The sequence below is a fragment of the Lemur catta genome, chromosome 1 (assembly GCF_020740605.2).
Source record: "Lemur catta isolate mLemCat1 chromosome 1, mLemCat1.pri, whole genome shotgun sequence".
In the NCBI taxonomy this organism is placed as follows: Eukaryota; Metazoa; Chordata; class Mammalia; order Primates; family Lemuridae; genus Lemur; species Lemur catta.
In genome coordinates, this window is record NC_059128.1 from 13,831,062 (window position 1) to 13,853,774 (window position 22,713).

Genomic DNA, 22,713 nt, shown 5'->3' on the forward strand with positions numbered 1-22,713 from the left:
GTATCTATCTGCCTCCTTTTTAAGGTATAAATCATTGAAACAACTCCTTTAATAAGGCAATTTTTGTAAAATCAGGAATGTGATTATTGTGTTGTAACAGGATGGAGAGTATTTCCTTAGGACACATTCCTGGGTGTAAGCTTGCTGGTTCAAATGGATGTTTTATCTTACAGCTTCTGGTGTTGCTTCACTGCCCACTGGGATTTCAACTGATAACATAAAGGTAAGTAAGGGTGTTCCTTCTGTCCTGCTCCCATCTTTCTAAAGGAAAAATGTGTTCATTGGAAAATTCCATCTGTACATAAAATATTAAGGAGAAAATTAAAACTATCTGAAATTCTACCATCCAGATAACCATTCTTAACATGTTAGCGACCCACCATCTTGGGTGTAGACAGATTTATGCCAAGCTCTTTCAAGCTTCTGTGTCTTCGCAGGGTGGACCGTACAGCTTGAAATGCCCTTTCTTACCTGGAGAAATCATCCTGATCTTAAGTCCTCGTTCAGATATCACCTATTTGGGGACATTTTTCTTCACTCCCCTCTACCTCGTAGGACCAACCACGGTGAGGGGTGGGAGGTGGAGGGCAGGAGGCTCACATTCAGAAATGGTCTCAGATTCGAACTTGTGATGTTATCAGAATGATGCATGTGCACACATACGCACACAGGATAGCACGCTGACCGCATTGAAAAGCAAGAAGATTCATCATTTGCCTTTAAATATGCCCCGTTACCTGACCACACTGGCCACAGTGCCCCGTAAATGTGTGGTTATTTTAAAAATAACAAACTGTGATTACACAATGACTGACACAATCACATATCATATTACTCGTTAAAATCATTAATTTGCTAAATGTACATATTTGAAGCATCCCACAAATTTTGTCTCTTTTTCTTGGCATTTTGGGTGCATTTTTTCCTTCTTTTTTTAAAAAATAATAATAGTTATTTTTTTTAGTAGACCAAGAGAAGAGACATCTATGTAACTCCCTGCCTGGTCTCTTGCAGAAGTCCAGATGCTTCCATCACGCTGCTTACTGTGTGGGGTTGCAGGGAAACCGGGTTCTCCAACAGGCTGAGCTCCATGGAGTTCAAAGGCAAAGAGCTTTACTTTCTCCCTAGACTGCCTCCTGACATATCTCCTGGTCTCTCTCCTCCCTGCTGCTTAGCCCCATCTCACGCAGATCCATAGCTTTCACTCACTTTCAGCCAGGAGAACAGTGTTATTTAAGGGCTAATAAAAAGGCCAGGCCAGTATAGACCAGAACGTCAATCTCAATCCAGTTCTGTGAATCTCCCCTCCCAGTTCGGCCTGGCAGTGGTTGGAGGAAGCCCTGGGGATGAGAACATGCCTGGCTCTTTCTTTCCCTGGGTTGCTCTTCTCTTCCTTCCCTCCCTTTTGGGAAGCGGGGAGGGGATAAGAGGAACAGCGTGAGTCTCGCAGGGTGGGCGCTCTGGTGATCCACATGGCAGCCCTTTTTCAAGGGGCTCCTTTGTGGAAGTTTTGGAGACTTCCCGGCTACGTGCAGGGCTGATCCACACTCTCTCTGACCCCCAGTGCCCCTTGCAGTGCTTATGCTCCCCTCTCTTGCACCCACGGGATACTTGGGGTGAGGGTCCCTGGACCACACAGCAGCCCTTGGGAAGGGTCTTTTCAAGACACCTCCTTCCCAGGACCCCTCTGGGCCCTGCTTCCACAGCTGCCTTCTCTGTGGTCTCTGTCCCCTCGGGCAGCCTCCTGTCATCATCACCCACCAGCAACAGGGAGACAGCAGGCTCCATGTCCACGTCACCCAGACTCCAGGGGGTGCAGCAGATTCTCCGGAGAACTGTCTTCCTGTGCCTCAGGCCAGTGGCCTCCTTGAGATGGGCCTTCAAGTCTCTCTGCTCAGCAACGAAGGACAAGGGCTCAGCTCCCTTCCTGCAGCCTCTGCCAGGGTCCAGGAGCAGTTCTCCAGGGGCTCCCATTTGGTTAGGGATGGGAGTTCCCCTCAAAAATCCAAAGTGCTGGCTGGGCACAGTGGCTCATGTATATAATTCCAGCACTTTGAGAGGCCAAGGTGGGAGGATTGCTTGAGGCTAGGAGTTCGAGACCAGTCTGGACAATATAGCAAGACCCTGTCTCTACCAAAAAACAAAAAAAAAAAAAGAAAAATTAAAAATTAGCCAGGTGAGTTGGCTCACACCTGTTATCCTGCTACTCAGGAGGCTGAGGCAAGAGGATCACTTGAGCCCAGGAGTTCCAGCCTGGGCAACAGAGTGAGCCCCTGTCTCTATTAGAAAAAATTAAACTGAATTAAATTAAATTAGGAAAAAATTATCTCTTTAAAAAAAGAAATCCAAAGTGCTCTTTTCTCCTACAAACTCCCTGTGTTTATTTTCTATTGCTGCTGTAACAAACTCCACAAAGTTTGTCACTTAATTTAAAACAACATGGATTTATTAGCTTACATTTCTGTAGAGCAGAAGTTTGACAAGGATGTCACCAGGCTAAAATCCAAATATCAGCAGGGCTGTGCTCCTCTCCGGAAGTTCCAGGGGAGAATCCATTGCCTTCCCTTTTCCGGCGCTAGAAGCTGCCCACACTCCTGGGCTGTGGCCTCTCCACCGGGCCTGTCTGCGAAGCCAGCAGTGTTGCCTCTCTCTGGCCATTCTTCCGTAGTCACATCTCCCGCTCTGACAACAGCCAGGAGTGGTTCTCCAGTGTTAAGGACTCATGTGATTAGATTGGGTCCACTTGAATAATCCAGGATAATCTCCCTGTCTTAAACTCCTTAACCTTAATCACATCCGCAAAGTCCCTTTTGCCATGTAAGGTGACTTACTCACAGGGTCCAGGGATCAAGACATGGACATCTTTGCGGGCTGGGGAGGCGTTATTCTGTCTACCACAAACCATTGCTTACACAAACCCTCCTTTGGATTTCCAGTCTTGTCTTACGCGGGCTGGAGGAGGGCGATGGGGTTAACAGCGGTAGGACGGGCTCTGCTGTATTTCAGTGACGCCTTCAGTGAAGCCTGCAGCTGTCTTTAGAATATGGGGTACTCACTGCCTGTTGCCTCCAGCCTTAAGGCTTTTAAACCAGAATGCCAAACACCCAGAAGTCACATTCTACACACCAGCTGTGTGTGTGTTCCTCTCCCGTGCTAGGCTGTGAGATCCTTAAGGCTGGGTCCGTTTCTCGTAGTACCTGGAGCCAGCGAGCCTTCTGTAGGACACAAGAGAAAAAACAGTTGTCTAATTTATTGCTTAAAGGAATTAGGGGTATATGACACATGTCAAAACTCTGTTGGATAAAGTGGCTTAATACATCTATTTAAAAGAATAGGTGGACTATAGACAACTATTAGGCCACATTTAACTTGCCAAGAGGGAAAGGAACCTGTGACCCTCCTGGATTGATGGTGCTATCTTTGTTATTTCAATTAACACATCAAATGTGGGAGAGCACCCAATGGAATTCCAGCCACCCTGTGCAGAAAAGCTTTGCTACATAGTCCAGACCAGTTTGCTGCAGACACATTCTCAGGCTCCCGGTGCTGCCTTAAGAGCTACGGCATTAAATCCTATTTCTCCTCTTAAACATCAGCAAAGTTTATTGCGGGTAGATTTTTTTTTCAGTGCTGCCTTCGGGGTACTAGGAATGTTGGGGACCCTTTACGTATGCTAACTTGCAATGGAATTAGGCATCAGTGTATTCAGACAAACTCATTCGCACCCTTCTATTGACAGTATTGGACACACTCAAGTAACAGAGTCATTTAAGCTACTCTGACTGCTACCTCTTGTTTACCCATTTGGTCCCCAGGCAACGTGAAATTCCTCCTGTGACTTCTAAACCACACCCCCTTGGGTGGGAGGTGTCTTCTTTGAGAAACATGAGCTGGGCGGATGGGCATGGAGTTGGCCTTTCACACTCTGGCCTCCTTATTTTAAATGCTATGAATACTGGAAATTTAGTCACACCCAGATTTAAAACAGTGGAAATCTCCAAATAACTCTGTGCATGTATGTATTTATTAATGTCATTGTTCATCTTTGTTTTGTGGAGTAGGTTGCATCATGGCTCCCAAAGATATCAGGTCCTAATTCCTGCAACCTGTACGTGTTATCCTACATAGTTTTAAAAAGAGGACTTTGCAGGTGTGATTAGGTTAAGGATCTTGCAATGGGGAGATTATTGCCCCAGATTTGCAGCGTGAGCTCTAAATGCAGTCAGACGTATTCTCGTAAGAGGGAGGCAGAGGGGATTCCATTGCCAGTGAAGAGAAGGCAGTACGACCATGAAGCAGAGACTGGAGTGATGTGGCCACAAGCCAAGGATGACAGGAGCCCCCAGAAGCTTGAAGAAGCCAGGAGTGGATTCTACCCTAGAGTCTGCAGACAGAATTTGTCCCTGTCACCTTGATTTCAGCCCAGAGATACCGGTTTTGAGGTTTTGAACATCTGTCCTGCAGAATTGTCAGAGAATAAATCTCTGCATTTTAAGCTATCAAATCTGTGGTGGTTTGTTACAGCAGCCTTAGGGAATGTCTATGTTTGGTATACAGCTGAGAACTGATCATATATGTTATTCATTCAACAAATACTTACTATAGGGCAGGCACATTAGAATCAGGGCGGCAGGCAGGAGAGGGCTGGGCTATGTTCACAATTCCCACATCCCCACCTCCTATCATATGCAAAATGTTCCAAATGTGTATGTTTTTATAGTTTGCATCAGGCTCTAAAGTGGTCCATGCCATCCAAAGTTGGGAACCCTTGATGTAAATACTGATGGTCAAAGTTTCCTCCTTGGCCAAGTGACTCCTAAGGTAAAACCTTGAGGACAACGTTGACAAAGGGAGAAAATTAATGGCATGAAGCAAAAGTGCATTTCTTACCTGTCTTGGAAGAATAGGCAAAGAGAAGTAATTTAAATATTGAATCTTATTGTTTAAATTTTCAAGATCATTTATTTACACAAATATTTCTGAGCACTTGTTATGTGCTGGCTGTGACTAAGCCACTTGGGGATTTAGTAGGGAACAAAACAGACCAAGAAGTCCTGTTCTCATGAAGCTGACATTCTAGTTAAGGGGGCAGACAAAAACCAAATCAATATATATGACTCAGGTGGCATTAAGTGAAAGGCAAAGGGGACAGAGGCTCGTTGGTGGGCCTCGGGGACAGGTTTTCCTAACAGACTCATCAGGGGAGATTCTCTGCAAAGGTGACTCACGAGCAGTGACCTGAAGGAGGAGAGGGAATGAGCCATAATGACCCATGAGAAGGAGTTCCAGGCAGAGGGAAAAGCTAGTGCACAGGCCTGGAGAGGAGAGCTTGGCTGCTTGGGGAACAGCAAGGAGGCAAACTGATTAGTTGCTAATTTAGTTTAGCTGGTAAGTGGAATGGCAATAAACAGAGGGAAACCACACCAATTAAAGGGAATTTTTTTTCTAGTAATATTAGATACCAGTGACACTCATTAGATGGTGAATTGTCACCCAAAGGAAGAAAAGGAAGTTCTGTTGAATTGTTTAGAATTTTTCTTGGGGAAGGAAGAAACACACGCACGCGTGCGCGCGCACACACACACACACACACACATGTTGATAGGCAAAGTGCAAGCCAGAAAACAAAATGGGACTTGGGTTTTTAGGCATATGTGAAGGGATAATGAATAGGCCCAATACGAGAGGTGGAATAAGGTTGGTTGAATGTTTTGTTGGAGTTTTTTTGTTTTATCTTTAGCATTTTGTAACTGAGCCTCTGCACCACGTTCCACTTCCCTTTTCAACGCCAATACATAGATAACAAGCAACTGTTCGCATCTGGGAGTTTCAGATAGACACAGGCCCTTGAAGCTCAGGTGGGGAAGGTGAGATGGAAGAAGTGCCTGCAAGCCTGCAGGCCGGCCTTCGGAGGACCAACGCCAAGGGTCTGGAGCAGAGTGTGAGAAACGCTAATCCCTGGAGGGCCTGCACCAGCAGAAATGAGATTTCCAGGGCCCTGGTCCCTGAAATGCTGTTAGGATGTTGTGCCCAGCCATTTGAAGGTAATAAAACGGATTCAATTCCACAAATGGAGACACCGAGAGTCAGTAAAGGGAGATAATCGAGAGCTGTGCTTGGAGGCAGAACAGATGTGGGCGGGATCCTCGTCTCCCAGCCTCTCCTTTAGTCTGAGACCTGGGAGTTACTCTTCCCACCTCAGTGTCTGTGCTGGGATGGAGAGTGTCCCACCGAAACTCATGCCACCCAGAACCTCAGAATGTGACCCTGTTTGGAAACAGGAACTTTGCAAATGTGATTAGTTCAGATGAGGCCATATTAAATTAGGGTGGGTCCTAAACCCAGTGACTAGGGTCTTTATAAGAGGAAAAAGAGGGAGGTTGAGATAGAGTCACAGACACTCACTGGGAAGGCCATGGGACAACAGAATCGGAGATCGGAGTGGTGCAGCTACAAGCCAAGGAACGCCCAGGATTGGCGACAACCACCAGAAGCCAGGAAGAGGCAAGGAGGACTCTCCCTTAGAGCCTTCAGGGGAGCGTGGCCCTCCCGACACCTTGATTTTGGACTTCTGGCCTTCAGAACGGAGAGAGAACACACATTTCCATTGCTTTAAGCAACTGCACGTGTGGTAACTGGCTCCAGCGGCCCTGGGAAACTATACAGGATCTTCATCTGTAAATTGAGGAAGAGAAGCCGACACCACGTGCCTCCCCCGCGCCCTGCAGGGTGGCGCAGAGTTCCCAGAGCACGGTGGTGCTGACTGGCAGACAAGGGCACATGGCGCAGGCCCCGCACACAGTGGGCACTCAGCAAACGGCAGCCCAAAGCCCACAGCTGCAGCGTGGCACGGTCAGCCAGCTGGCCCGGGGCCCAGCTGCAGGGGTCAGCAGGCTCACAGTCTATGGGGACTCTGACAGTAAAGTACACTACATAAATATAATTTGGGATCAGGTAGTGATTAGTGCTGTGAAGGAAAATTAGAGTTAGGAAGAAGAGGGAAATGGAGAGCAGGGTCCATGCTGTGTTTAGGTAGGATGGTCAAGCCTCTCCGAGAAGGTGACATTTGAACAAGGACCTGACCGTCAAGTGGGCATCACACGGGGAGACCTCCACCAGTGTGAGCTGGCATTATTCATATTATTAGCTTGATCACTATCATAAAACAGGCAGGTGTGATGTAGAAATTGTGGTTCAAGGCCAGCCTCTGTGAATGAACAACATCGTGGCCTTCCCAGAGTCTTCTGGAAAAGGAAGATGGTGACCAAAAGTAAGATGAACAGCCATCCTGATTTGTCTGGGCTGGAGAGGTCTCCCAGGATGTGGGACTTCAGTGCTGCATGGGGACAGCCCAGGCTGGGCAGCCGCAGGTCGCCCTGGCACAGTTGTCTCATGAAGCACTGAGGGGGTGGACAGGATGGCCCCTGGGGCTGGCTTCACCCTACCCTGCCTGGGGCACACACACGCACCCTCTGTTTGAGGCTGACTAGGGTGGAGGCTTCCACAGGGGAAGTGAGGGGATTTGCCGCTAGGCTATGTGCCTGTCTGGTCTGTTTTCTGACCTCAGACCAACAGAGGCTGCTGCAGAGTCAGAAGGGCCCTCTATTCTGTTTTAGGAAACAGCTTCTCAGAAGGAATCTGGAGATGGAAAACCACCACTGCCAGTACCCTGGGGCACCCCCTCTCTGCCACCCCTGGAGAGGATCGCGATATGGCTGATTCTGGGAACATTACCAAACTTCCCTGAGCCTCAGGTTATGCATCTGCAAAAAGAGATAATGACACTTACCTCTCTCTCTCTCTTTTTTTTTTTTTTTTGGTAGGGGGCTTGAATGAAATATGTCATCTGCCTAACAAATATGTATCAAACAGCCATAAAGTGCCAGGCGTTCGTTATACTAGCTGGATACATAGGTTCAACAAAGTACTCTTATCCTTGCCCTCAAGCCCAGCACAGTTTAGTGGGGTGAGCAGAGTCAAACAAGTAAATTACAAACCAGGGTGAGTGCAGCAAAGGAAAAAATGCGGAGAAGAACAGGGAGAGTATGCTTTGGGCTGAGCACTGAGTGCAGGAAAAGTCTCTCTGAGAACTGAAAGCTGAAACGAGCCAACTTTTTCTGTTTTTAGTAGGAGCCCATTAAATGTGCAGATTAATGGAGGGACAAGGACTTTATAATAGGGCAAGCTTTTCCATTAATTCGGCCTTCCTTCATGCTAAAGGGGGTTCTGTTTGTCATGTTCTAATTTTTGTTTTTACTAATTCACTATTTCATTCATATAAAAAATAAATAAGATGAACAATCAAGTATTCCCCACCACCCATGGACGCCCCCTGCAGGCCTCTAGATATCACAAGACCCTGCCTCCCGCCTCCATCCCAAGGGAAGAGTCGAACCCTGAAGACTGTATTTATGATTCTCTTGTCTTCACTTATAACTTAACACGTTTCTATATATATCTGAATAATGTATTGTTTACTTTTACTTTTCGTTTTTTAAGAGCAGTTTTAGGTTTGCAACAAAATTAAAAGGAAAGTACAGAGTTTCCCATATACCTCCTGCCCCCACAAATGCTTAGCCTCTTCACACATTATCAACATTCCCCACCAGAATGGGATATTTTTTGTAGTTGATGATGCTACATTGACACATTATTGTCACCCAAAGTCTATAGTTTACATTAGAGTTCCCTTTTGATGTTGTACATTCTATGGGTTTGGACAAATGTATAAATGACACGTATCCATCATTATAGTATCATACAGAGTAGTTTTCTTGACCTAAAAATCCTCTGTGCTCTGCCTATTCATCCTTTCTTCCCTCTAACCCGTGGTGACAACTGATCTTTTTACTGTGTCCATAGTTTTGCCTTTTCCAGAATGTCATATAGTTGGAATCATATAGTGTGTAGCCTTTTCAGATTGGCTTCCTTCACTTAGTGTCAGGCATTTGAGGTTCTTCCATGTCTTTTCATGGCTTGACAGCTCCTTTTTTTTAGTGCTGAATAATATTGCATTGTCTGGATGTGCTACAGTTTATCCGTTCACCTCCTGAAGGGCATCTTGGCAGCTTCCAAGGTTTGGCAATTATAAACAAAGCTGCTATAAATACCCATGTGCAGGTTTTTGACATAAATTTTCAACTCCTTTGAGTAAATACTAAGGAGGGTGATTGTTGGATCATATGGTAAGAGTATGTTTAGTTTTGCAATTAACCACCAAACCGTTCTTCCAAAGTGGCTGCACCATTCCCACCAGCAATGAATGAGAGTTCCTGTTGTTCCACATCTTTGTCAGTATTTGGTATTGTCAGTGTTCTGGATTTGGGCTATGCTAACAGGTGTGTGGTGAAATCTCATTGTTGTTCTAATTTGCATTTCCCTGATAACATATGATGTGGAGCATCTTTTTATGTGCTTATTTACCATCTGTATATTTTCTCTAGTGAGGTGCCTGTTGAGATCTTTAGTCCATATTTTAACTGGGTTGTTTTCTTATTGTTGAATTTTAAGAGTTCTTTGCATATTTTGGCTAACAGTCCTTTATTGGATATGTCTTTTGCAAATATTTTCTCCCAGACTATGACTTGTCTTTTCATTCTTTTGACAGTGTTTTTTGCAGAGCAGAACTTTTTAATTTTAATGAACTCTAGCTTATGAATTATTTCATGGATTGTACCTCTGGTGTCTTATCTAAAAAGTCATTGCCAAACCCAAGGTCATGTAGTTTATAGTTTTGTGTTTTCTTCTATGCTATCTTCTAGTTTATAGTTTTGTGTTTTACATTTAGGTCTATGATCCATTTTAAGTTAATTTTTGTGAGTAGTATAATAATGTCTATCTTTAGATTCATTTTTGCATGTGGATGTCCATTATTCCAGCAATATTTGTTAAAAAAGACTATCTTTCCTCCATTGTATTGCCTTCATTCCTTTGTCAAAGATCAGTTGACTACATTTATGTGGGTTTGTTTCTGGGCTCTCTATTCTAGTCCATTGATCTATTTGTCTATTCTCTCACCAATATCACTGTTTTAATTACTGTAGCTTTACAATAAGTCTTGAAGTCAGGTACTATCAGTCCTCCAACTTTATTTCTTCACCATTGTGTTGGCCTTTCTGAGTCCTTTGCCTCTACATATAAACTTTAGAGTCCGTTTGTTGATATCTACAAAATAACTTGCTGGAAATTTGATTGGGATTGCATTGAATATATAGTTTAATTTGGGGAGAACTGACATCTTGACAATATTGAGCTTTCCTATCCATAACCATGGGATATCTTCCCATTTATTTAGTTATTTTTTGATTTCTTTCATCAGAATTTTGTAGTTTTCCTCACATAGAACTCATACAGATTTTGTTAGAGTTATACCTGGGTATATTATTTTTGGTGGTGCTAATGTAAATTGTATGATGTTTTAAATTTTAAATTCTATTTGTTAATTGCTGGTATATACGAAAGCAATTGCCATAATTACTTATGAATTCCAGGATTTTCTTTTTGTCAATTCTTTTGAATTTTCAACATAGACAATCAAGTCATCTGTAAACAAAGATTTATTTTTTTTTCTTCTTGATCAATATACTTTTTATTTGTTCTCGTCTTATTGCATTAGCTAGGACTTCCAGTACAATGTTGGAAATGAGTGACAAGAGGGGACACCTTTGCCTTGTTCCTGATCTTAGTGGGAAAGCTTCTATTTTCTCACCATTAAGTATGATGTTAGCTGTATGGTTTTTGTAGATTATCAAGTTTAAGAAGTTCTCCTCTATTCCTACTTTACTGAGAGTTTTTATCTGAATTTTACTGAGAGTATTTAATTTTGAATAGATACTGGATTTTGTCAAATGCTTTTTCTGCATCTATTGATATGATCATGTGTTTTTCTTCTTTAGTCTGTTGATGTGATGGGTTACATTAATTGACTTTTAAATGTTGAACCAGCTTTGCAGACCTAGGATAACCAAGATCAGAGCAGAACTAAATGAAATTGATAATAAAAGAACTATACAGAAGATTAACAGAACAAAAAGTTGGTGATTTGAAAAGATAAACAAAATTGACACACCTCTCACTAGATTAACCAGAAGCAGAAAAGATTTTTCTGGTTGTGATATTTAGTTCTTTTTATAGATTGTTGGATTCGATCTGCTAATGTTTTGTTGAGGATTTTTGCATCTATGTTCATGAGAGATATTGGTCTGTAATTTTCTTATAATGTCTTTATCTTATTTTGGTATTAAGGTGACACTGGCCTCACAGAATGAGTTAGAAAGCATTCCCTCTGCTTCTAACTTCTGAAAGAGATTGTAAAGAATTGGTATAATTTCTTCCTTAAATGTTTATTAGAATTCACCAGTGAATCCATCTGGGCCGACTGCTTTCTGTTTTGGAAGGTTATTAATTATTGATTCAATTTCTTTAATAGATATAAGCCTATTCACATTATCTCTTTCTTCTTGTATGAGTTTTGGCAGATGATGTCTTTCAAGGAATTGGTCCATTTCTGCTAGGTTATCAAATTTATGGATGTAGGGTTGCTCATATTATTGCTTTATTAGCCTTGAAATGTCCATGGGATCTGTAGTTATGTCCCTCTTCATTTTTGTTATTAGTTAATTGTGTCCTCTCTCTTTTTTTCTTGGTTAGCCTGGCTAAAAGCTTATCAATTTTACTGGTCTTTTCAAAGAACTGGCTTTTGGAGCCACTGATGTTCTCTATTGACTTTCTGATTTCTGCTGTAATTATCATCATTATTACTTTTTTCTTCTGTTTACTTCAGATTTAATTTGCTCTTCTTTTTTCTTCCTGAAGTAGAAGCTTAGAGTATTGATTTTAGATCTTTCTACTTTTCTAATATATCCATTTAAATTTCCCTCTAAGCATTGCTTTTGCTGTATTCCACAAATTTTGGCAAATTGTGTTTATTTTTTTTAGTTAAAAATGTTTTTAATTTCTCTTAAGATTTATTCTTTGATCTTTGTGTTATTTAGAAGTGTGTTGTTTAATCTCCATGTATTTGGGGGGCTTTCCAGTTCTTTCTCTCTTACTGACTTCTAGTTTAATTCCATTGTGGTCTGAGAGCAGACACTGTATGATTTCTATTTTACAAAATATTTTGGCAAAATGCATTTTATGGTGCAGAATGTGATCTATCTTACTGAATGTTCCATATGATCTTGAGAAGAATTGTACATTCTGCTCTTATTGGATGAAATAGTCTATAGATGTTCATCATATCCGGCTGATGGATGGTATTGTTGAGTTCAGTTATGTTCTTACTGATTTTCTGCCTGCTGGATCTGTCCATTTATGATAGAGGGGTGTTGAGGTCTCCAACTATAATAGTGGATTAATCTATTTGTCCCTGAAGTTCTATCAGTTTTTGTCTCATGTATTTTGATGTTCTGTTATTAGGCACACACACATTAAGGATTATTATGTCTTCTTGGAGAACTGGCCCTTTTATCACTAGTAATGCCCTAATAGCTTTCCTTGCTTTGAAGTCTGCTTTGTCTGAAATAAATGTAACTACTTTGGTTTTCTTTTGATTATTGTTACTATGGTATATCTTTCTCAATCCATTTACTTTTAATCTATTTGTGTCTTTATATGTAAAGTGAGCTTCCTGTGGGTAACATATAGTTTGGTCATGTTTTTTGATACACTCTGACAATCTCTATCTTTAATTGGAGTATTTAGACCATCGGCATTCAAAGTGATCATTGATATAGTTGGATTAATATCTACTATATTTATTACTGTTTTCTATTTGTTGCCCTTGTTCATTGTTTCTATTTTTATCTATCACTCTTTTCCTGCCTTTGTGGTTTAATTGAGTATGTTTTATTATTCCATTTTTTTCTCCTTTCTTAGCATTATACATTTTTTTCTTTAACTTTTTTTTGTGTTGCCCTAGAGTTTGCAACATACCTTTACAACTAATCCAAGTCTACTTTCAAATAACACTATACCATTTCACTGGTAGTGTGAGGACCTTAAAATAATCCTAATTGCTTCACCTCATCCCTTGTATCATTGTTGTCATTCATTTTACTTATATATAAGTGCACATATATAAGATATATACATAAGCATACATAATCAAATACATTTCTGCTATTATCATTTTGAATGAACTATTATCTGTTAGATCAATTAATAAGAAAAATGAAAGCTTTTATTTTGCCTTCACTTATTCCTTCTTTGATGCTCTTCCTTTCTTTATGTAGATCTGGATTGCTGGCCTATATTATTTTCCTTCTCTCTATAGAATTTCTTTCAACACTTCTTATAAGGTAGGTCTACTGACACAAATTCCTTCAATTTTTGTTTGAGAAAGTCTTTATTTCTCCTTTCCTTTTGAAGGTTAATATAAAGGTTACAGAATTCTAGGTTGATGGTTTTTTTCTTTCAACACTTACAATATTTCATTCCACTTTCTCCTTGCTTGTATGATTTCTGAGGAGGTTGAATGTAATTCTTATCTTCGCTCCTCTATAGATAAGGTTCTCCTCTCTGCCCCTCTGTCTTTTTTTAGATTTTTTATTTATCTTTGATTTTCTGTAATTGGAAAATGATATGCCTGGTCTAAAGTTTTGTTTTGTCTTGTTTTGGCATTTCTCCAGCTTAGTGTTCTCTGAGCTTCCTGGATCTGTGGTTCCCATTGTGAACATGTTATACCTTTTGTAATTGTCCCACAGTTCTTGAGTATTCTGATTTTTTAAGTCTTTGTTCTCTTTGCTTTTCACTTTTGGAGATTTCTATTGATATGTCCTCAAGCTCAGAAATTCTTTCCTCAGCCACGTCCAGTCTACTAATAAACCTGTCAAAGGCATTCTTCATTTATCGTGTTTTTGATCTCTAGCATTTCTTTTTAATTCTTAGGATTTCTGTCTTTCTGCTTGCATATCTATCTGTTTTTGCACACTGCCTACTTTATCCATTAGAACATCTTCATTAGAGCACATTAGTCACAGTTATTTGAAATTCCCTGTCTGATAATTCCAATATACCTGCCACATCTGGTTCTGACACTTGCTCTGTCTCTTCAAACTATGTTTTTTACCTTTTAGCATCCCTTATAATTTTTTCATGATTGCGAGATATAATGTCCCCAGCACTGGTTCCCATAGAGGTTTTTGCTCTGGTATGTTCTGATTCTCTGTATCCGCCTGTCTCTCCAGTTGTGGGGGCAGCAGTTTGCCCTCTGCTCTCACTTCTGCTACAGATACAAATTCTTGACTTTTCAGTTTCTTCAGTTTTTTACTTGTTAGGAGGGAGTAGCAAGTTCCAAGCTCCTTACATGCAAAACTGGAAAACAGAATTCTTTTTTCCCTATTTTTTGAACTTCATATAAATAGTCACATTGTATGCTTTCTTTTGAAATTTGCCTTCTTCACTCAACGTCATACATGTGAATGGATGTGGCTGTGGTTCCTTTATTGTCACAGCAACATAATGTTACACTCTGTGACTATACCACAATTTATGTATCCATTCTTCCATTGGTGGCAATTTGGGTTGAACATCACTCCTGGTGCACATATGCAAGGGTTTTTTTCCAGGACATTTATCTAGGAGTAGAATTATGGGGTTTGGAGTATGTGTATTCCACTTTAAAGATAATGCCACATTGTTTTCCCAAAAACCAATTTCTATTCCCATTAGCAGCACATAAAAGTTCCCTTAGATCTACATCTTTGCTAACCCTTGGTATTGCCTGACGCATTTTTTATATTCACTTGGGTCAATGTGGGTATTAAATAGTAGCTCTTTGTCTTAAATTAGCATTTCCTGGTATACTGAGGTCGACCATATTTTCAAATATTCATTGGTCATTGTATTATCTTCTGTGAAATGTCTTATATTTTGTTGTCTGTTAAAAGATTGAATTGTCTGCCTTTTCTTTATTGATTTGTAGGAGACTTTAGATAGTCTGGATACTAATCCTTTGTTAAGTAGATGAAGCAGGTATCTTCTCCCAGTTTGTGGCATGTCCTTTAGTTTCTTTATAGTATACTTTGATGGGAAAAATTTATAATTTTAATCTAATCAAATTCATCATTCTTTTCCTTTATGGCTTGTACTTTTGTTTAAGAAATCCTTCTCTACGCTGAGGTCAGATGGATATTCTTCTATAGTATAAGGGGTTTTTTAAAACCATTTTTATTTCATGGACCCTTTGTCATGTTTTTAAATGTATAAAATAAAAGTCATAGAATTGTAAAAAAATAATTATGCTGAAATATAGTTATCAGAATATTAAAAATTGTTATATAATAAATGTGCTTTTTAATGCATTAAATAACAGGATTTAGCAGCATATCTAATAACTGCTGTAAATTTCCAAGTTCTGATGAGCATAAATAATATTATGAGATACCTGCAATAACTGTAATGTGACATAAAAGTATCTACATTTCTATTAGTGACAAGTCTCACATACTGCAAGACTGCTATGTTCATAATTAAATCTCTAATTTTTAGAGGTTAGCAAAAATAAATATAGTTCTTCTTACTATCCATGTTCGTGAACCTACTGAATTCTAGTCACCAACCTATTGGAGGCCTGTGGAACCAAAGTTAAAAACCCCTGTAAGTAGCATTTTCTAAAATTTTAAACTTTATCTTTCGCTTTTTGGTCTTTTATCAATTATAATTTCTTTCTACCCTATAAAGGGTATATATTTCCCTTTTTATTGACTAATTTATCCCTTCCCCTTTTGATTTGCAATATCAGTGCTGGCTTAAATCACACTTATATTTAATAGGTCTATCTGTTCAGGGCTCTTTATTCTATTCTGCTGGACTAGTTATTGATCTGTGTAAATACTGCATTGCCTTAATGACTATGACTGTGAAGTAAGTCTGACACTTAATAGACAAGCATTCCCACTTTGTTGGCTCCTCTTGGTCCTTTATTATTTTATGTTCATTGTTAAAAAGCTTATCAAATTCCACGAAAAAGCCTATTGGAATGTTGATTGGAACTGAATTGAATCTATAAACCATTTATTTATACCTTTTGATGAAATTTTATTTTTTTTCCATGAAAGACTTGTATATCTTTTATTAGATCTACTCCTGGGTTTTTTTTTTCTCTCTCTCTCCCCCTGCCCCACATTTATTTGCTGGTGCTGCAAATAGAAATTGTTTTAAAAATTATATTTTCTAATTCTTTGTTGCTGATGTATAGGAAATCAATTGCTTTTGAATATGTATCTTTTATCCCTTAACCTTAATAAACTCACTTATTAATTCTAATAATTTATCTGTAGAATCCTTGGTATTTTTCTGTGAAAATAGTCTTATCACCTTCAATTAATGTCTGTTTTGCTTTTTTGATTCCAATTCTTACATCTTTTATTTATTTTTTCTTGTTTTATTGCACTGGCTAGTACTTTCAGTATAGTGTTACCAACCTCATGGTTCTTGGTCCCCGAGTCAATAGAAATTGGCACAAGACTGAAAAAGGAATTTATAGAGGCAAGGCTTTATTGGGGGGGTGCTTTTGCTTGAACAACAGGGAGACAGTGCTGGTTACGGAGCAACCAGATGGCTCTCTGAACAAAGGGCTGGGGAACTTTTAAAGGGTAGAGAGAGAAAGTTTGATGCTAGCATTGAAATCATAGCATGCAGACGCAGAGTTTTGTTGGCAGCTGCCCATCCAGCAATCATGCTTCTTTTACATTGATTGTCTCATTAGCATGTTAAATCTCCACCCTTGGGCATCACTTTTAACATTAAAATGAGGCAAAAGGTCTGTGAGCAGTCAACTTTGGGCTTCATCTTGGCATATGAAGTATGCCTTTTTGCCATATAAAGTACTATTCACAGGTTCCAGGGATTAGGGTGTAGATGTCTTTGGGCTTCATCATGCAGCCTGCCATACTCAGTGTGCATTGGATTAAACCATATATGTTCGTTTTGCAGTTCAAAAAGCATTTGATATTGGCAATTCCATGTGATTCCACTTAAAAGTTCTCAACATATAGGAGTTACTATTAATACTAATAACAAAAGAGGAGATGATTTTATCATAAACTGTCGGCCCATACCTGTCCCTGTTGTTTTAGGAACAGAGTGTTGGGCAATTTCCAGCTGACTGTATGTGTTAGCAGAGCCCTGAGTCTTTAGCACTTCCTATACTTCAGCACTTCCTGCACATTAGTACTTCCTGTGTCACTGCTTCTGAAGCATAGGTAGGACCTCCCCTTCCGGAGGCTACTTACCTCCCTGCTGTCTTGAAAGAGGCCTGCTAAAGAACTGCAGAAAGAGACCCTTCCCAAAGATAAGGATATTCTTCTGCCCAGCTTACAAGACCCTCTGCTTCATAGCACCATCACCCTCTTGAGGAAAAAGCAGCTCCCAAGGCCTTCCACGTTGCAGATGTGTTCCATGTAGTAGCAAGGTCTGTGCACTGCTGCCCTGTGCCGTATTAGAGCCTGAAACCAAGGGGGAAAAAAAAATCAGTGATATTGATCTTTATTTAAAATTTTGATATTTTATTTACCGCGAATTTTTTGCACTCATTGTGATTTTTTAAAAACATTGCATTAAACTATAATATTATTTATCCCGATTGCTAAGTTTTTTGGCATCCCCTTAAATTTCGCACCCAAGACTTCACTCTCCTCCCCCTAATTCCTACCCTGGTCTGTGGGTCTGTATGTGTAGACATTTTCTCCAATGATAGTTTTGGAGGAACACTCCCGGCAAAAGTTCAAACCTTATCTGTAGAGGAAAGCAGAAGGCGGTTAGAATTTAACGAGATAACAAGAAAGGAAAGCTACCCCATAACCTCTAAAATGCCCCTCGTCCAAGTGACTCTCTTTGCTGCCAATTGCCTTCTCCAAGTGAGAAAGAATAAACTAATTTCATACCTATTCAGTCCAATAAAGCTCATTGTCCTACCTCTACCTCCAGCGATAAGAGGCAGGAACAGTTCATTTTCCATTGCTAGGCAACGGCGAAAACAGCGCCCGGCGTCTGTGCCCGGCCTAACCGGGTGATAGGGATCACTGTCTAAAGTTCTTGTTTGCATTTTGAAGTCAACAATAATTGCAGTTCTCTATTAGTGTTCATTAAGATGGTTTATGGCTGGACTAACTCCAGTCTCCACTCGGCGGTTTGAATGCGTTGTCCTCCGAGGGAAAGAAATATTTGGCAATAAAAACCCGGTGCTGATTTCCTCGTTTCCCCCTCGGTAGGCTGGGAAACTGTGGTCTCCACGCGCACAAAGCCCCTGTGGAAGGTTCTGGAAGAGAGGGGTGGGGAGGAAGGCGCTGTCCTCGTGGAGCTGGCTTCCTTCCACTCCGCGCTCAAAGGAGGCCAGGGGAGCAGAAGTCTGGGGGGCGAAGCGGGCTCTTGCCACTCCCTGGGGCGCAGGGCACGACCCCGTTTTCCCAAGGTCGGCCCTGAAGTTTGGAAAGAGCCCTCAGAAGCTCTTTCCATGGACGCGGCGCCAGAGGGGGGCGCTGCCCGGGGACGGGAGCAGCTCCTGTCCCCCCAGCCCGGGAACGGGGCAAACAGTGGCCGCAGTGTAACGGGGGAAGACGGCGGCCCGCCTGGAAGAGGCGCCCCGGACGCGCGTCCCGGGTGTTGCCTCGCGGCGGCGGCGGAACGGCTGCCAGCCCCGGCGACGAGCAGGCCTCCGCCTCGCGGAACCCTCCCCCTGCCCGGGCTGCTCTCAAAATAAAGCCCGAACACAGCTTAAAGCAATTCACAGGGACGTCGTGCTCCTTTTTAGACCCCATTCCAAAACGCCCTTCCACGCTCAGCGCCCCTCAGAGAGCGACAGTGACGCCGGCAGTCGCCCCTCGTCCCTTCCTCGCGGGTGAGCGTTTCTCGGGGCCACCCCGGAAAACAAGCCCGCCTGCGCCCCCTAGTGCACGCGGGGGTCAGCACCGCTCCCGGCCGTGGCTGGGCGAGGCCCGGCAGGGGAGTGCGATTGGAGAGAGGTAGCCCAAGACTGGGCGGGTAGGTGTAACTCCGTGAGTTCTGGGGCAGGTAACAGAAAGCCACACTTGCAATCCTGACTCCGTGTATGACTTAGGAAACGGCTCTTCTTGAGTTCTCTCTCGTGTTTTCCTCTGACTCCGATCTATCCTCCCCTGCTTGCTATGGAGCAAGATGCTCTGTGTGCCTCTAACTGGGGGGAAGTGAAGACCAAGTAGTCAACAGACCTTGAGAAACTGTAGAACGAATGAGATTTCTCAAACTCATTGAGAAACTGTAGAACGACCCTATCTTGGGGTTGATACGTGCAGAAGCCTAATCATCAAAACCTGAGAAACTCTGAAAGGCCAAGGTCATTTGTTGTGCTGCTGTTGTTAAAACGTGTACTCACATCTCATGGGTACAGAGACACCCTAGGGCAATGATTCCCAAATGGCAGACAAACTGTGGAAGACTGAGAAGATGTGAACAGCAGGTTCCTCATATCCTGATAATTCTGTGGTTATTTCTCTTTCCATCTTCTTTTTCTCTGAAAAGCAAGCAAAAAAGAGTTCAGGTAAATGTAAGAAAGAATCTATTGTCAAGATAGGCCAAGGCAGGATGGACACTGGAGTATGCTGTGCATATCAACAGCCGTGGAAACCTTTAAAAGAAGAATTGACAACCACTTGCCTAGGATAACTAGGAGGCGTGCCTCCCTAAAACCTTGGGCCCTCAACTGACCAAATGGTCACTTAAAGAACCTTCCTGGGTTGACTGTCTTGATTAAAGAGTCATGAACAGGGATGGCAAATAGATATCACATTCCATACCAATTTTAGTCAACTGAAGAGTCTGAAGCACTGCATTGAGAATGTTCCTGAAGGTTCCATTTGAAGAAAAGCATCGTGATTGATTAGTGATGTCTGCCATAAGCACAGAACACAGGAGTGGTGGCATACATGCCACCAGGCAAGAAGGTAAGAGAGTGTATTATAGGTAACAACACTAAGCCATTGTGCCCTTTGATGCTGTTGTGGGTCATTCTCTTGTATTCAGGGACTGTCCTGATGGTGTGGCTTTTCCAACTTCCTGGATTAGGGTCCAGCGAACTTGTTGTTTCCATCTTCCCCTTCCTAAATTTGTAGAGCCTCTGAGCTAACCTGAAGGCTGATGTGGAATAACAACAGGTGGAGGTGAACAGGCATCTGATTCTTAACTTTGTTGAGATTATAGGGCTCAGTAATCCCCGAGTACTCACTGAATGTTGACTATATGCCCAGGAGGCTGGTAAGTGTGGGGGGCGTGCAGAGAGAGAGAGGGGTACAGAAAGTTTCTAAGTTTACACTCTCCTTAGTTACTCAAACCACGAGAGGCAAATAGAGAACAGCATTGTTGCCTGCACACCACAATCTCTCAGGAAACAGAAGAAGGAGAGGTGGACAGAAGGTGAGGCAGTCGTCTCCCTGTCACCCTGTAGACCCTCACGCAGCCATGCATCAGACGGAGGAGGCTGCTGAGGGTCTGGCTTGGCTCCAAAGCTGCGCAGCATAACCGGAGAGCTCCCATGGGCTGCCACAGAGCACCAGCGAGTCCTCCTGTTCCCTCCAAAATGTACCTTAAACCTTTCCACTTTTCTTCATTGCCACTGCCTCCGTTCCAATCCCAGCCACAACCACTTCTCCCTGGACAATGTATTGGCCTCCTAACAGCACTCCCTGCATCCTGCCTCCCACCTCCCACCTCCCACCCCTTGGTCCACCCTGTCCTCTGGAGTCCACACTGCAAACAGCAGTCTGAGCAGCGTGACCTTTCAAACACAGATGACTCCATCATCACATCCTTCACTCTCCTCTGGGGCTTTTCCTCCTAAAAACTGCGGCGATGGAGCCACAGCCCCCCTCTCCAGCCCATCCTACCCCATCCCTATCCCCTGAGCTCTCACACTGGCCCGTATGTGGCCCCTCAAAGTGGATACTTCTGCCCTGGGACCCTTCCGCAGACCTTTCTCTCCTAAACCTCTTACCCTCCCTCTGCTTCCTGCTTTACTTTGCTGACACTTCCATCTATTCCTCCATCTCTCAGCTTGGGTGTCACCTCCTCAGGGAACACACGCCAGGTTAGGTCCCTTTTGTTTTGGGCTCACATAGTACCTTATGCTCTCCTAAGGGGCATCTATTACAAATGTAGCTAATTATTTTGTAAAATATTTGCATAAAACCTGTTCCCTGCTAGTCTGGAAGGCTCATGAGAGGAGGTCTGGGACATTTTTATTTGCTGCAGTGTCTCAAGGACTTAGCGCGGCCTCTAACACAGTTCCTGGCATGTAGTATATGTTTAATATTTATTGAATGATTACCAAATGGAGGGAAAGAGGAGTGCATGATGGATGAATGGATGGGATGGGGCTTTCTGAAACTAGAGTTGATTTCCACCCCTTGCCGAGCATAGTGGAAGAGATCAAGCCTGTGGCTTTGGTATCATCAGGCAAGGGTGACAGTGGGGAGGGGAGGGGGATTGACCGTGGATACAGAGAGGGAAGTTCAAGGTTGTAGGTTCATCTCCCAGTTATCTGGGGTTTGCCTTTCCAAGACTTTCAGGGACAGGTGTTTCGAATTCCATTTCCCACAAATGTTTAAAAAAGAAAATTCCAAATGAGAACTTAATAGATCAGAGGGAAGGAAATCAAACTTTGAGCACACATTCATGTTGCTGGGAAAGCCATATAAAAATAGGACATGTTTCTGTGCTTTTGTGGCTGCTTTTGAGCCGTTCTAGCCTGCCGCAGCAACCTAATTGCCAAACAGTATGTTGCTTTGCCATGGGACCATCTGAAATCTAAGATAGCAGACAAGTCTAGCAGTTTCACAAGCCTACTTTTTTTTTTTATAGGGCAGACTCCAAAGACTTCTACCCACTAATTGGCTGCATAAATTACTACCTCATGTATCGGTTGCAACACAAGGAGAAATGGAATGTAATACTGTTTTTGGCTCCCTGGATCTATTCGGGCATCTTAGCTCTGTGCTGCCAACGTTTTTGGTGGAGAGAGGGTTAGGGAGCAGTGCTTGAATGAGTCAGCAGCAGAAAAAGCCCAGCAAGGTCTTCCAAACACTAAACTTGGGGACACGGTCTCCCCAGACTCCCTGCTGAGGTCTAGGCGCTTTCTCCCAGTATAGGAGTGTACTCTGCACTTTTTGCTCACTTAAACATACCAGGGGGCATAGGCTCCATTCTGCCATTGAGGTCCACCCAAAGATGGGCTGTTGGACGTGAAGAGCAGAAGACTCATGGACATGATATCTGCAGCCACTCCCCACAAGACTTGTGTGGATGAGGGAGCATCCTTCTCTAGGTTCCTGCAGAAGACAGCTTGGCTGGGACAGGTGCCCCACTCCGTGTTCCCACAGCACCCTGCACACCCCTACCCTGCGTGGTGCTCAGTGGTCCTAGGCAGGGAGCTCTGTGAACAAAGGAAACACATCTGCTTAGTTAGAGTGTGCCCCAGTGCCTAGCACGGTGTCCGGCCCCTAGGCACTGATGGCTAGATGTTTGCTGATGAGGAAAACACACATGAATGAAGCTTCATGTGTAAAGATATGGGCTGAATGATTAGAACTTTCTAATCATTAGAACTGCCTAATGATGGAATGGGCTGGCCTGGGAAGTACCAGCCAAGGTCAGCAGCTCATCAGCATAAATTCAAATGCTATTGGGGCAGCCCCAGAGCATTTGGTGGTGGGAGACAGCATTCCAGAGATGTTGGATCTGGCG

The 22,713-nt window shown here is 42.6% G+C and overlaps 1 long non-coding RNA gene across 2 annotated transcripts; it reads right to left on the reverse strand.

The window, feature by feature from the left end:
* Positions 1 to 3,183: 3,183 nt before the first annotated feature.
* Positions 3,184 to 17,951, reverse strand: LOC123640158. Of its 2 annotated transcripts, none has more exons than XR_006735885.1 (4): positions 17,917 to 17,951; positions 17,654 to 17,736; positions 17,235 to 17,447; positions 3,184 to 3,215 (listed from the first exon to the last, which is right to left on the reverse strand). It is a non-coding gene; the product is annotated as an uncharacterized LOC123640158 (long non-coding RNA). The 2 variants fall into 2 exon arrangements; XR_006735884.1 differs by having other exon boundaries at positions 17,886 to 17,933.
* Between the last annotated feature and the right edge of the window lie 4,762 nt (positions 17,952 to 22,713).